Source organism: Brachycentrus maculatus, unplaced genomic scaffold, assembly GCF_059751285.1.
Source record: "Brachycentrus maculatus isolate JH-2025_06_01 unplaced genomic scaffold, ASM5975128v1 h1tg000078l, whole genome shotgun sequence".
In the NCBI taxonomy this organism is placed as follows: domain Eukaryota; kingdom Metazoa; phylum Arthropoda; class Insecta; order Trichoptera; family Brachycentridae; genus Brachycentrus; species Brachycentrus maculatus.
This window is the reverse complement of record NW_028280832.1, coordinates 607,501-620,446: the sequence shown is the minus strand read 5'-3', so window position 1 is coordinate 620,446 and position 12,946 is coordinate 607,501. Positions and strand designations below refer to the sequence as shown.

General features: G+C 33.0%; 1 protein-coding gene across 5 annotated transcripts in view; it reads left to right on the top strand.

Annotated features, from left to right (window-relative positions):
* Positions 1-12,946, top strand: part of LOC148311063 (dual 3',5'-cyclic-AMP and -GMP phosphodiesterase 11-like) — a 412,361-nt gene that overhangs the window by 317,516 nt on the left and 81,899 nt on the right. The gene's annotated exons all lie outside the window — the stretch shown is intronic.

Sequence of the window (12,946 nt, the reverse complement as noted above, 5' to 3'; positions counted from 1 at the left end):
CATTCGCTATGCGCTCCTGGTATCCGGGTGACCTCGTTTCGCGCTTTTAAGCAACAATGTCACTTAAAATTTGACCTTTTCAACACATAATTATGCATTCTATCAATATTTACTACTTCTTGCTCTTTTTTATTATGAGGTCAAGGGATCTTGCGTCCCTTATGTCACTGCGACCATATTATGTCTATTGTGAGCTCCCTCTGTATCATAGCTCACTCTCAAGACCTACATAAGTCATGTAACTCACGACCCGTCTTGGTGGTAAGAGCTTCATCTTCTTCACTTCTTGCTCTTATTCGCACCCAATGGTGCATAGGGTACTGCATCAAATGCAATGTTAAGTTGATCGTTCGATGTTTAAAGGAAGAGTGATCAGTCTTGCTCTGCACCACATACTACTACTACTGTAGGCTGCAGTCCGGCACAGGCGCCGAGACCGAGGTACGTTTACCTCCTCGTTCTCTATGCGCTCCTGGTATCCGGGTGACCTCGTTTCGCGCTTTCATGCAACAATGTCACTTAATATTTGACCTTTTCAGCGCATAATTATGCATTTTATGCACATCTACTACCGGCGACCTTTATTCACACCCAATGGTGCATAGGGCACTGCATCAAAGTAATGCAATGTTTAGTTGATCGTTTATTATATGAAGGAAATTTCTTAAATTCCGAGCCACACTACTCCTACTACTCAAATACTACTTCATTGCAGGGATAGGCAGAAATTCAATCCTAGCTCCCTTCACATCCATACATCTAGTCATATATGCCCTCCGATAACGAAGACTTTTGACACCACCAGATGTCAAAGTGTAATATTACGTAAGTATTCCCGTAAAAATAACACTTATATTTATATCTTGGTAGCCAAACACGCTAACCGTAATACTACGGAGGCGGAATATTAAGAATTTAGAAATGTAAATAAGTGAATATAATAATATTTATATACAATATATCGCTCACTCTTTCAGCAACTTCATATGTCAAACATCGTAAATTTTCAGTTGAACGTGTTTTCAGAATGCCCAGAAAATGTACTACATCCCAGTAAAAGCGATATATTTTTAACTTAATATTTACTTACTATAGGGCAGAAAGTGTTGTTTTTGCATTTTGAAGAAAGTATATTATTTAATTATTTTTTTAAATATACTCAATATTTTTCAAATGGAGAAAAAACCTTCAGGTCTCACTTCAAAAGATCTGTTGCACAGTTAAAAGTTCAAAAAGTGTCTTGAATTTATTTTAAATACATTTCATTATATTCTTAAACTTTAAAAACGATCTCCTGAAAAATCAAGTTTTTTGATGTATGACGTTGTTGAAAGGAGTGAGCGATATATATATATATATATATATATATATATATATATATATATATATATATATATATATATATATATATATATATATATATATATATATATACAAGGAAAGAATGGAATATTCTTTCTTCACTTATTAAAAAGCGCTTAAAATGTTGAATTAACTACTTTGAATCATTATCTTTTTTTTGCCGAATCTTCTATAAACTTCCTAACGCTACACTTAGGTCAGTAGATGCCACATATATCTACTGAGATTCAAGTATTGCGCAATATGGAAAATTGTGTTATTTGAGCGATGGCCTACTTTATCGAAATAAATCCTGTCTGGACACACAACACGCAGTAAATCCTCTCCACAATTTATTAAGGGATGAACTGGAGAAGCTTTCAGTTCACTCTGCCGAACGAGATTAGAAATGCACAACAAATCGGGTACATCCTTCAACTGTTCCCTCGCGCATTTTTCCTGAACCCCCCTTATCCCGAACTTCCCTTTATAAAGTTTATATTATTCCAGGTGTTTAACCTTTCCTTCCCGGTGATATGTGTTTCCTTTTACAACTCAACTTTTAAAATTAAAATATTAATATAAAATATAATAGGTACGGGCTCAGAATTTTTTTGTTCCTGCGCAATATTATTTTGTATTACATAAAAGTATAATAATATAAAGTTATTCATACAATTTATATTTGAAGCACAAACTTTGTTATTTTCTATTTTATAATTTAAATGGAACTTTGTTTTAAAATCACCATAAATATTTTAATATAACTTAATTATAATGTCTACCGGTTTCAAAGCTAACCGCTTCTCTATCAAGACTGAACAATAAGTCTTGATAATGAAGTATTAATAACCGGTAGACAATATGTATAATTAAGTTATAATAAAATGTTTATAATGATTTTGAAACAAAGTTACATTTTAATAATAAAGTTTTTAATTATAAATTCATTTGCAGTGACAGGAATAAAAAAAATGTGAAAAAATCGCGGAAAAAATCACCAATACATAAACGTATCTGTGTGTGCGTGCGTGGCGTACTTTGTCTATATGTCGTAACGTGTTTACTGCTCCAGTAGTGTGCAGATCGTCTTACGCGGCGGTCGTGTCGCTACGCCAGCTATGACGGCTACTTGCGATGTATTTTTTCTCATTTTCAGATACTTGCCAGAGCTAACATTACAGAATTGTTACATTTGAACTTCAATTTTGGTCAATAAAAGCAACATTTAGGAATATTCACATTTTTCTCGTTTTTAAACCACATTTTTACATAGTGTACAAAATACATATCACCGGTGCACGCGGATGTTTTTAGCACCGTAAAGGAAAGGTTAAAGTGTTATATGGTCTGGAATTCGGCTCGCAGTAATGACCCTTCAAATACACACTTTTCCTTTTTAACTTTATAAATTGTTGCCCTTTCTTATACAATTTATTTGTAATTTATTTTCACCGCTTTCTCATTCTTTGACCTTTTTTAGTTGGATTTACCCCGTGTGCCTTTTTTCGATATTCATTAATGACCGTAATGTATTTTTGTATATATTTTGTGTTTTTTTTTACATCTATAATGTGATTATGTATTAAAAAATACATAATGCAAATAAAGAAAAGCATTATCGATAAAATTAAGAATGGTGTGTTGAGATGGTTGGGGTATGTGAATCGAATGAGTCAAGAAAGGATAGTTTAACAAATTTATGAAGCGAAAGTGGTTGATAATAGGAGCAGAAGAAAACTGAGGAAAACTTGGCATGATCAAGTGTTTCAAATACTTGAAAGCGGTCAGTAAGGTCAGGTGTCGAAATAATCAGTGGGTATGTATGAGGAGATGCATGACTGTGAAAGAGGCGAAGATTGTGTTCAAAGGCAGATTGGTGTAGCGTTCTATTCTCTCTGCCTACCCCTGCGGGGAAACGGCGTGATGGTTAGTTAGTTAGTTATAAAAATATCACAAGGGATTTTTACTGAAATATTTTACTCTAGATACAATTATTTTAAAAACATCTTCTCTTTTTCATACCTCATTTTTCTTACCTAATTTCACCCTTTCCTTTTTTCCTTCTTACCTTATCCTTGTACATGTGCAGACAATGTATGAAAGTTTTACAAAAAGGGCTATTTCAAATCGCCGGTATAAATTCGTATTGCTTACAACACTGTTGACCTTTTGACGGTGTGTTCACACTTTACTAGGGATTTTTTTCTCTGTCCATACGTTAGTGGAAGATTCCGTACAGCCATTAAGCTGTCGGGGAGGCAGGAGATAAAAAGTAGGGTGTAGATGAGATGGACGGAGTTGCATACGGATGCTGCGAAGTCAGTCATCTCGAACATGCTCTATTTCGTTTTTTTCCCCAACGCTACAAAAAATATTCAACCCTCATGAATTTTAATTAAAAAAATCGTCTTCATGTTCTTCTGCTAAACTTTATCCTAACCTAATGGTGCACAAGGCACTGCATGATGAGAGGGCAGAAGTTGCATATGGATGGTGTTAAGTCAATAAATTAGATTAAAATATATTATATCTCGTTTTTTACCCGAACGCAATAAAAAATTCAATACTCATGAATTTTCTTTTTTGTTTAAAACCTTCTTATTCCTCTTCTTTTTCTTACCTCTATCTTTACTTATGGTGCACAAAGACGAAGAATTTTATCTATCTAGTCTTTTTCCCCAACGCCACAAAAAATCCACCCTCATGAATTTTCGTTTAGAAAACCTTTTACTCCTTTTAACCCCTATCCTCACTCAATGGTGCATAAGACATTGCAACGTGTCGACGCAGTATTATCTCGATCTCGTCTTTTACCCACAAAAACGCCACAAAAAAATAAATTCTCATGAATTTTCATTTAGAATATCTTTTTTCCTTCCTCACTTTCTTCTTCTTCTAACCCTTATCCTTAACCAATGGTGCACAAGGCACTGCATCGTATCGACGCAGTACTTGCTCGATTGTAATAACGTCAATAATAATAATAATTTATAAAGCCAGTTTCGTAAAATACTACCTCAAGGGCGCTTCAATGCGTTTTTATGCGTCCAGAAAAGGGGATAGGAGATGTTTCTAATTTTTATTTATTTATACTATTTTTTTATTTTTTTTATTTCTAATCAGTGGGAACATAGACATTAGAGAGGAGGATTTACTAGGTAAAACTAAAATTTTAAATAGATAGATTTTACCACAAATCTATTGCCGAATCAATTAATGAAATTACAAATATTTCTTTGTACTAGCCTATTTTTCGTGTCATAAATGTATAAGTTTTCCACCGTATTTGAATTTAAATACTCCCTTTTATAGAGAACATGATTAGCATACTTAATAATAATTGTACGATGACAAAGCATTATTATTCTCTACCAGACTGAATCCCGCTCGAAATATTGAAATTACGAATTCGTTAGGATTTAAACGCGAAGACAAAATAACGTACGGTTGTGATATATTATCATTAATCTGTAGTAGGCCCTATTTAGAGTAACAATACGTTACACAGATAGGGTTGCCCAAAATAAATAAAGCTTTTTTGTCACTTCAATTGCTTGCGCAATAAAGATTAAAATGGTATAACAAATTTATGAAGCAAATTTAGTGTGAAAAAGGAGCTGAGGAAGACCGAGAAAACTTGAAAAATCTTGAAAAATCGTGATGATCAGGTATGTCAAATACTTAAAGCGGTCATTACATCAACACATTTGTCAGAAACAAATATATAAAATCATGGTTTTCAACCCCTGCCTTGTTGTGTATATAATATTTTTGTCTCCCACCAGTCTGATGATGTCGGTAACAACAAAATCCGGTCAACGGTCAAATAGAATATGCGTGTAAAGAACTTTTACGTGTTTTTATTATTTTTCAATAATGCATGTATAAATAATTTTGAAAAAATAAATACTATGATACCACTTATTCAGATTTATTTAGTCTAGTTTCGAAAACTACGTTGATTTCATGAAAAGGTGATTATAAAAACACTTTTCGTAATCACCTGTCGATGAAAACTACTGTAGTTTTCGAAACTAGTGTTTAATGAAATAAAACTCGAAGAAGTGGTGTTATACAGGTGTTAATTTTGGAAATAATCATCATGTCATTCCATAACGTTAATGCCGAATCAATTAAAAATATAATATTTATTGCAATGTGAATCTTTCGAAAATTGTACAAAATTTCGCATTCTCTTTTTACAATTTGGCACACCCCTAGATGAAATATTTCTCGTAATAATTACACGTAACATACAGCGCGCCTCACATCACTGTAATCTGGATTCACCAGTGAATAATGAAGTGCTCGTGAATAAACTTATCAGGACGGTTCGAATAGAAATTATACCCCAGCGACGGTTCTGTAACTTTATCCAGTACCAATCTTCCTCGTCGAGAACACTACAGTGAATTACGCAATCACGAAAGCCCTCCCAAACAAAGCCCGCTAAATCCGACGGGGAATGTGTACATACACGTGAACATATTTGTGTTTATTATTGTAGGTTGTTTAATTTTAATGTTTCAAAAGCATACTGCTGTACAGCGTTGAAAGCTCCTAACCTCATTCCTGGATCTGAAAGCATCTACGGTTCCTGACAGACTACACAGCAAAAGCTTTTTTTACGAAGAGTAAAATGTGAAACAAACCTGTATTTTTAAATAAAAAGATGTGTCGGAAGACCCCAAAAGAGATCGGCTGTCCAAACTTGAAATAGTAAGGGACATTTTTTTTATGTTTTTTTTTTGCATTTTTGCATTTTTGGACTAAATAGAATCTACTTAGTCCAAAAATGCAAAAAAAGTTCTTTACTGTGTTTTAAGTTTGGACAGCCAAATTGGTCTGACGATATTGTCGCTGTGGACGGTAAAAACTGGCTGCAAGCAGCAACGCTGGTAGTGGAGGTTAGAGGGCTCATAATATAGAAGAAGAAGAAGCTTTCAATGTCCCTGTCACTGCCAATAAATACAAATTTAGAAAACCACCACCAAGTTTCTAGAAGTGCCCCAGTGTAGGCAGTGAAAGGGATTAGTAGTTCCTTAGTTCAGTTTGTCGGCTAGATCCGATTCCAATCCGACGTTGGCCGGTACACAGACGCCATCACAACCCCAACCAGCACAGCAGACGGACACGGAACTGTGCCATGGCGTTTGCGGAATATTTTTACTCATCGTCGGGTTTGTAGAGGCGTCTGTGTACCGGCCAACGTCGGGTCGAAATCGGATATAGCTGACTAACTGAATTAACTAACTAATAATCCCTTTCACTGCCTTCACTGGGGCACTTCTAAAAAAATTAGTGATGTATTTACAAACTTGTATTTATCAAGAATAACAGTGACTAGGAAATTGAAAGCTTTCAAATATAAATTCAAAGCAAATTGGGATACAATTTTATTAATTTTTTCTATAATTTTCGCATAGTACATAAAACAAAAACAAAAAATCGATCGCAAGACAGGAAGTCTGTCAGAAAGTCTAGATGCTTCTGTATCAGATCCGGGAATGCGGTGGGTCAACTTTCAATGAAGAAGAAGAGGAAGACTGCTAGTTTTCCATCCCGTTTATTCCACAGTAACGTGAATTAACCCATCCTCGTCGCTTACTTAACATGCAATTTCAAAGTAAATCGGCTTTCCAATTTCTCGGGTCATTGAAGGGCGCTATCGATAAGAAGTGATTCTTGGGGGATATTTCCAATTTATTATCACTTGACAAATTCGACACAAAATTACCCTTCTAGACCTTACTTGACAAACAATATTTCTCAATATTTTCCGTATGAAAACGTCTCAACAGAATGTTTAATACCGCGATAAATAAGATTTTGCTTTATTATTTATTTACCCACATGGTTACTTTGGCAAGTAATCTTTTTTGATTGATGAACAACTTAATATCATTATGTAATGAAATATAATTCAATGAATCATTCACAAGATTTATTGTTCATCCAAATACTTGTTCACAAATCTGGGTGTCTCCACTTTACATCGATGAAGAAGAATATGGAAGACTGGGTGCTTATATCTGTATGTATATATGTGTATATATATATATATATATATATATATATATATATATATATATATATATATATATATATATATATATATATATATATATATATATATATATATATATATATATATATATATATATATATATATATATATATATATATATATATATATATATATATATATATATATATATATATATATATATATATATATATATATATATATATATATATATATATATATATATATATATATATATATATATATATATATATATCCGCCTCCGTAGTGTAATGGTCAGCACGCTCGGCTACAATTCTGGAGGTCCCGGGTTCGATTCCCAGGGGGAATCAAATAAATGTAAGTGATTTTTTCACTGTAATATTTATTCAATATTACCTTGGACTGGTACCTGAAGTGGAGGGCTGATCACCTTTCCTTTATGCGTAAACAATGAAGATATGCATTTATATGAAGCAGTGCCCTATGCACCATTGGGGTGCGGATAAGGGTTTTAATAAATGTTAATTAAAGTTAATTTAAGTTTAAAAAAATGTTACACACCCCTACTCTATTCCTTTCAATACCATTAGTCGCCAATTATGTCGGTGAGTCGTTTGATTTACAGTATTATGCGCACGGCTTAAAAAGGAGGTGTACATGAAGCTAACATCAATTTCTTGTTAGTCGTTTTTTTATATATTTTTAATACATTTAGTCAACTCAACTCCGAGATATATTTTCGTCGCGCCGAAGATGAAATTTAAAAACTGATTTGTTCCTTCATTAATTGATTCGTCAGTCACTTTGTGGTAAAATCTTTCCATTTTTTATGTGAGTTTTACTTAGTAAATACCACTATTTCTTAAAATCTATTGTGACACGTGTTACCGTATTCGAAAATGATGCGGAATGCATTAAAACACGTATCACAATAGATTTGAAGAAATAAAACTCAAATTAAATCAGATTTGTTTCAACAATGACACATGGTGTTTATAAATTATCGAACGCATTATATTTTTTAATTTATTTGTGTTTATATCGCGGTATTTCTAGCGTAGTAACCCCTAAAGTTCTGGTAGGCAAAGGGTTAAATATGGCAAAATTAAGTGCGCCACTATTAATTATCGAGTCCGTCTGTAGATCGTTTGTTATTCGAGTCGCCTTCTGGCTGCGACGATCTCGGGACATATTATTCGTTTTTGCCCTTTCAGATATTATGAAAGATCATTCGTCTAGTCGATTCTAGCGAGATGTGTAATTCATTTCATATCTTCCTTAATGTCCATATTCAGTTCGGGCTTTGAACTTTGCTTCAGGGTATTCAGGTTTTTCACTTCAATTTCTACGTTTTACGAAGCAAATTATATGTTTTACAAAACAATAGGGATATTGTATGGTATTTTATGAAAAAGGTCAGATTTTTCAAAAACGTATTTAAAGTAGTACTCATAATTCAAAGCTATGTTGAAAATCTGGTGTGAAAACTTCAGTATACATCGCGCGCACAGACTATGACAGTGCGCAGCACTGGTTTGCCAACTTAACGACTAACGCACTTGCTAATCCTGAGAACATGTCTTTTTTTATTTGAGTTGGTTAGTTAGTGTCGGGTTGTGGTCTCGTGGTTAGTGTTGCGGACTTTTATGTCAGATTTTCTCGAACCCACTCTACCACCATTTAATACCTATTTCTAATAATCAGCCGCTTAGAAATAGTTTTTAAGTGTTTTTGTAAATAGTGAAAACACAACTATTTCTCTTTCAAAAAAAATGGTTCATTTGTTACTAAACGTTCCGGTTGCTTCTCACTTTTATTCCTTTTCGATTCCTATTTAATCCCGATCTATCCTACCTTTTTTCTCTCTAGTAGTTTCTATTGTTTCCTTTGATTTGTTTTTGTTTCCCCCGCTTGTTTTAAGCTCCATTTCTGCTCGTCTGGGATCGTATTATATAAGTTATTTATTTATGAGTGATGCAACTTCGAAACAAAGAATTCATTCGAAGCGATGCTCCCAGTGTTTAATAAATCAAGTAAACTTCTTAATAAAAATATATGTTCACTCGGAGCAAAGAGGAAGATATTTAATAAAGTAAAATTAAAACACTGAAATCCGATCAATTCACTTTTACAATATCAAAAAGGATTTTTTAAAGGAATAACCCGCCAAGCGTGTATTTTAGATGCTTGTCTGCAGGTAGGATAGTAAGGATAGGGAAGGTAAATGTGAAAAATACATCAGAAACACCCAGACCAATTGAAAATAAATCTTTCTTGAATTCATTTTGCAATTGGCGGGAATCAAACCCGCGACGCCAGTTTCGCAGTCGAGCGTCTACCCAACTATGCCACGGCGCCTGACCACGATGCCTGTTGAATTTTTTTTTCATTAATTGATTCGGCAGTCACTTTTTGGTATATCCATTTTTAATTTAAGTATTACTTAGTACAGTGTTAGTTTACGATATAGTAATTTACGGTGTTCGTGTACATGTACAGTAGTTTATGGTATTTGAAAATGATGCGGAATGCATTGAAGCACGTGTCACAGTAGATTGTAAGAAATAGTGGTTTTTACTGGGTAAAACATAAATTAAAAATGAAAAATTTACTTTTTTCTTTAATGTTTTTCGCAGATATTCTGTGGCATTTGTGGATATAGTACATTTTCTGGGCATTCCGAAAACATGCGCAACTGAAAATTGACGATTTTGACATATCGCTCACTCCTTTCAAGAATGTCATAAATCAAAAAACTTGATATTTCAGGAGAACGTTTTTAAAGTTTAAAAATATTATACAATGTATTAAAAATAAATATCAAGCCACTTATTGAACTTTTTACTGTGCAACAGATCTTTTAAGGTGAAAACTGAAGGTTTTTTCTCCATTGTAAAATATTTAGTATATTTAAAAAAAAAAAAAAAACAGTACATTTTATTCAAAATGTAATAACAATATTTTCTGCCCTGTAGCGGGTAAATATTAAGTTAAAAATATGCCTCTTTTGCTGGGATATAGAACATTTTATGGACATTCCGAAAACATGCGCAACTGAAAATTGACGATTTTTGATTTATGACGTTCTTGAAAGGAGTGAGCGATATGTCACAATAGATTTTAAGACATAGTGGTATTTACCAAGTGAAACTTTAATTAAAAATAAATATATGTAGCCGAGAAACCTCGTATTTGCACAGTTTGTATTTATTAACCTTGTATTTGTTTTAGAAAGAGGAGATAGATTCAATCTCAGCATGCGTGGTCATTAATCTATCCCAACGATACTTTTTCTCCTTCGGACGTGAAAAATTTCCACTTAGTTTTGGAAATTCTCCAAACGCTAACGATCGGAGGCCGGTCCGACTTCCCCCGGTGGAATAATGGTCCACCATCACGCGATCCATCCCCTCGGGTCTCGTTATCCAGGGTTCAACCCCCGGCTAGGACGTGTGCCGGATGGAATGTCTATTTGTGTTGTTTATGATTTTTTGTTTACCTTTCTGCAACTCACTCGTCAGAATACAGTCAAATTTAGTTGTATACTGTTTATTGAAAGCATTTTGCAGCAATTTTGTTTTAAAATCACTTTGAATATTTGAATATCTGCCGGTGTCGAAGCTAACCGCTTTTTTTAAGGCTGATTAATACTAAAACACTATCTACTTAACAAAATTCATATTATTTTAGCCGCTAGGCAAAAATGCTTGGGTAGATCTCTAGTGGCTTTATTTTTTTGTGTTGATTAGCAGTCACAGTCAAAAGGGATCAGGGGATGTTGAGTGATTGGAAACATATTTAATAACGGACTTTTAGAAAAACCGTTTACTTATGTATGTATTTAGTAGTTTTAAATTACTATAAATCAGTTTTTTTTTTAATAATATTTCTAAGTTATCTAATTTAAGTCATCTGTGTAATATATTAGTCCTTTATTTTTATCAAATTTGTGAGTATTTTCTAGTAGGTGATTGGAAAATTCAGAAAAATTGTTATTATTTAGACATCCGATGTAAAGAGCAAACAAGTTATTAGTATAAATTAAATGAATCATGATATTTTTTCCTTATTTTACGAAAATATATTTACCATAGTGATTCGCTTTCACAAGACATAATCTTCATATTATTTTTCGACATCTCAGCAAAGATGAAGAAGAATAAGAGCATTTACGGGGCTGACGACTGTCATAGGCTGGTTTAAGATCACTTTACACACGTGTAACATTCATCAATTCTACCCAATATTGACAACCACACTACTCATAAGTTCCACACTACACATCTTACCAATAGATGTCTCTAGTGAAGTTCTAGTGATTCAAGAACAATGTTTTAAAATTGGTTCATATATATATAGAACTTCCAAAAATTTGAGTAGTGTGGTTGTCAATAATGGGTAGAATTGGTGAATGAAACACGTGTGTAAAGTGATCACTTAAACCAACCTATGGCGGTCGTCGGCCCCGTAAATACTTCCATATTCTTCTTCATCTTTGATGAGATGTCAAAAAATAATAAATAAATATAAATTCGACAGAAATGGGTAGGTTCCTAGTACCTACGCTAGGGAAACGAAACCGTTTACTATCGTCATCTTTAGCGGCACACTACACCCCCGTCTGGGATCAAAGTTATATTGGAAATGTTTTTCAGGACCTAATTACGGCGCACCGGCGAGATTATCCGCGTAGGCTCCCCTAATGGGAATATAATCACAATCACCATTATCTTGTACAACTTATTCCAGGGATGTATTCACTGTAATCAAAACAAACTTTGAAACAAAATAGCATCGTATTTATTTACTGAGGATAATCCACAGAAGTTCTGGAAGTTCTATATATATATATATATATATATATGTATATATACATATATATATATATATATATATATATATATATATATATATATATATATATATATATATATATATATATATATATATATATATATATATATATATATATATATATATACTTATATAAATATATATATATATATATATATATATATATCTTGTCCGCCTCCGTAGTGTAATGGTCAGCACGCTCGGCTACCGTTCTGGAGGTCCCGGGTTCGATTCCCAAGGGGGGTAAAATAAATATAAGTGATTTTTTCACTGTAATATTTATTCAATATTACCATGGACTGGTACCTGAAGCCGAGGGCTGATCACCCTTCCTTCATGTGTAAAAACGATCGAGATAACACTGCGTTTATATGACACAGTGCCCTATGCACCATTGGGGTGCGGATAAGGGTTTTATTTTATATTATATATATATATATATATATATATATATATATATATATATATATATATATATATATATATATTATATATATATATGTATATATATATATATATATATATATTTATATATATATATATATATAAATATATATATATATATATATATATATATATATACATATATATATTTGACCTCCAATTCGAAGTGAAAAATCTGTTGGAAGTAGTCAAGTCAGGGGTCGGAATAATCGCCGTGTATGTATGATAACATGCATGAATGTGGAAGTGGCGAAGATTAATTGCGTGTGTGTGTGT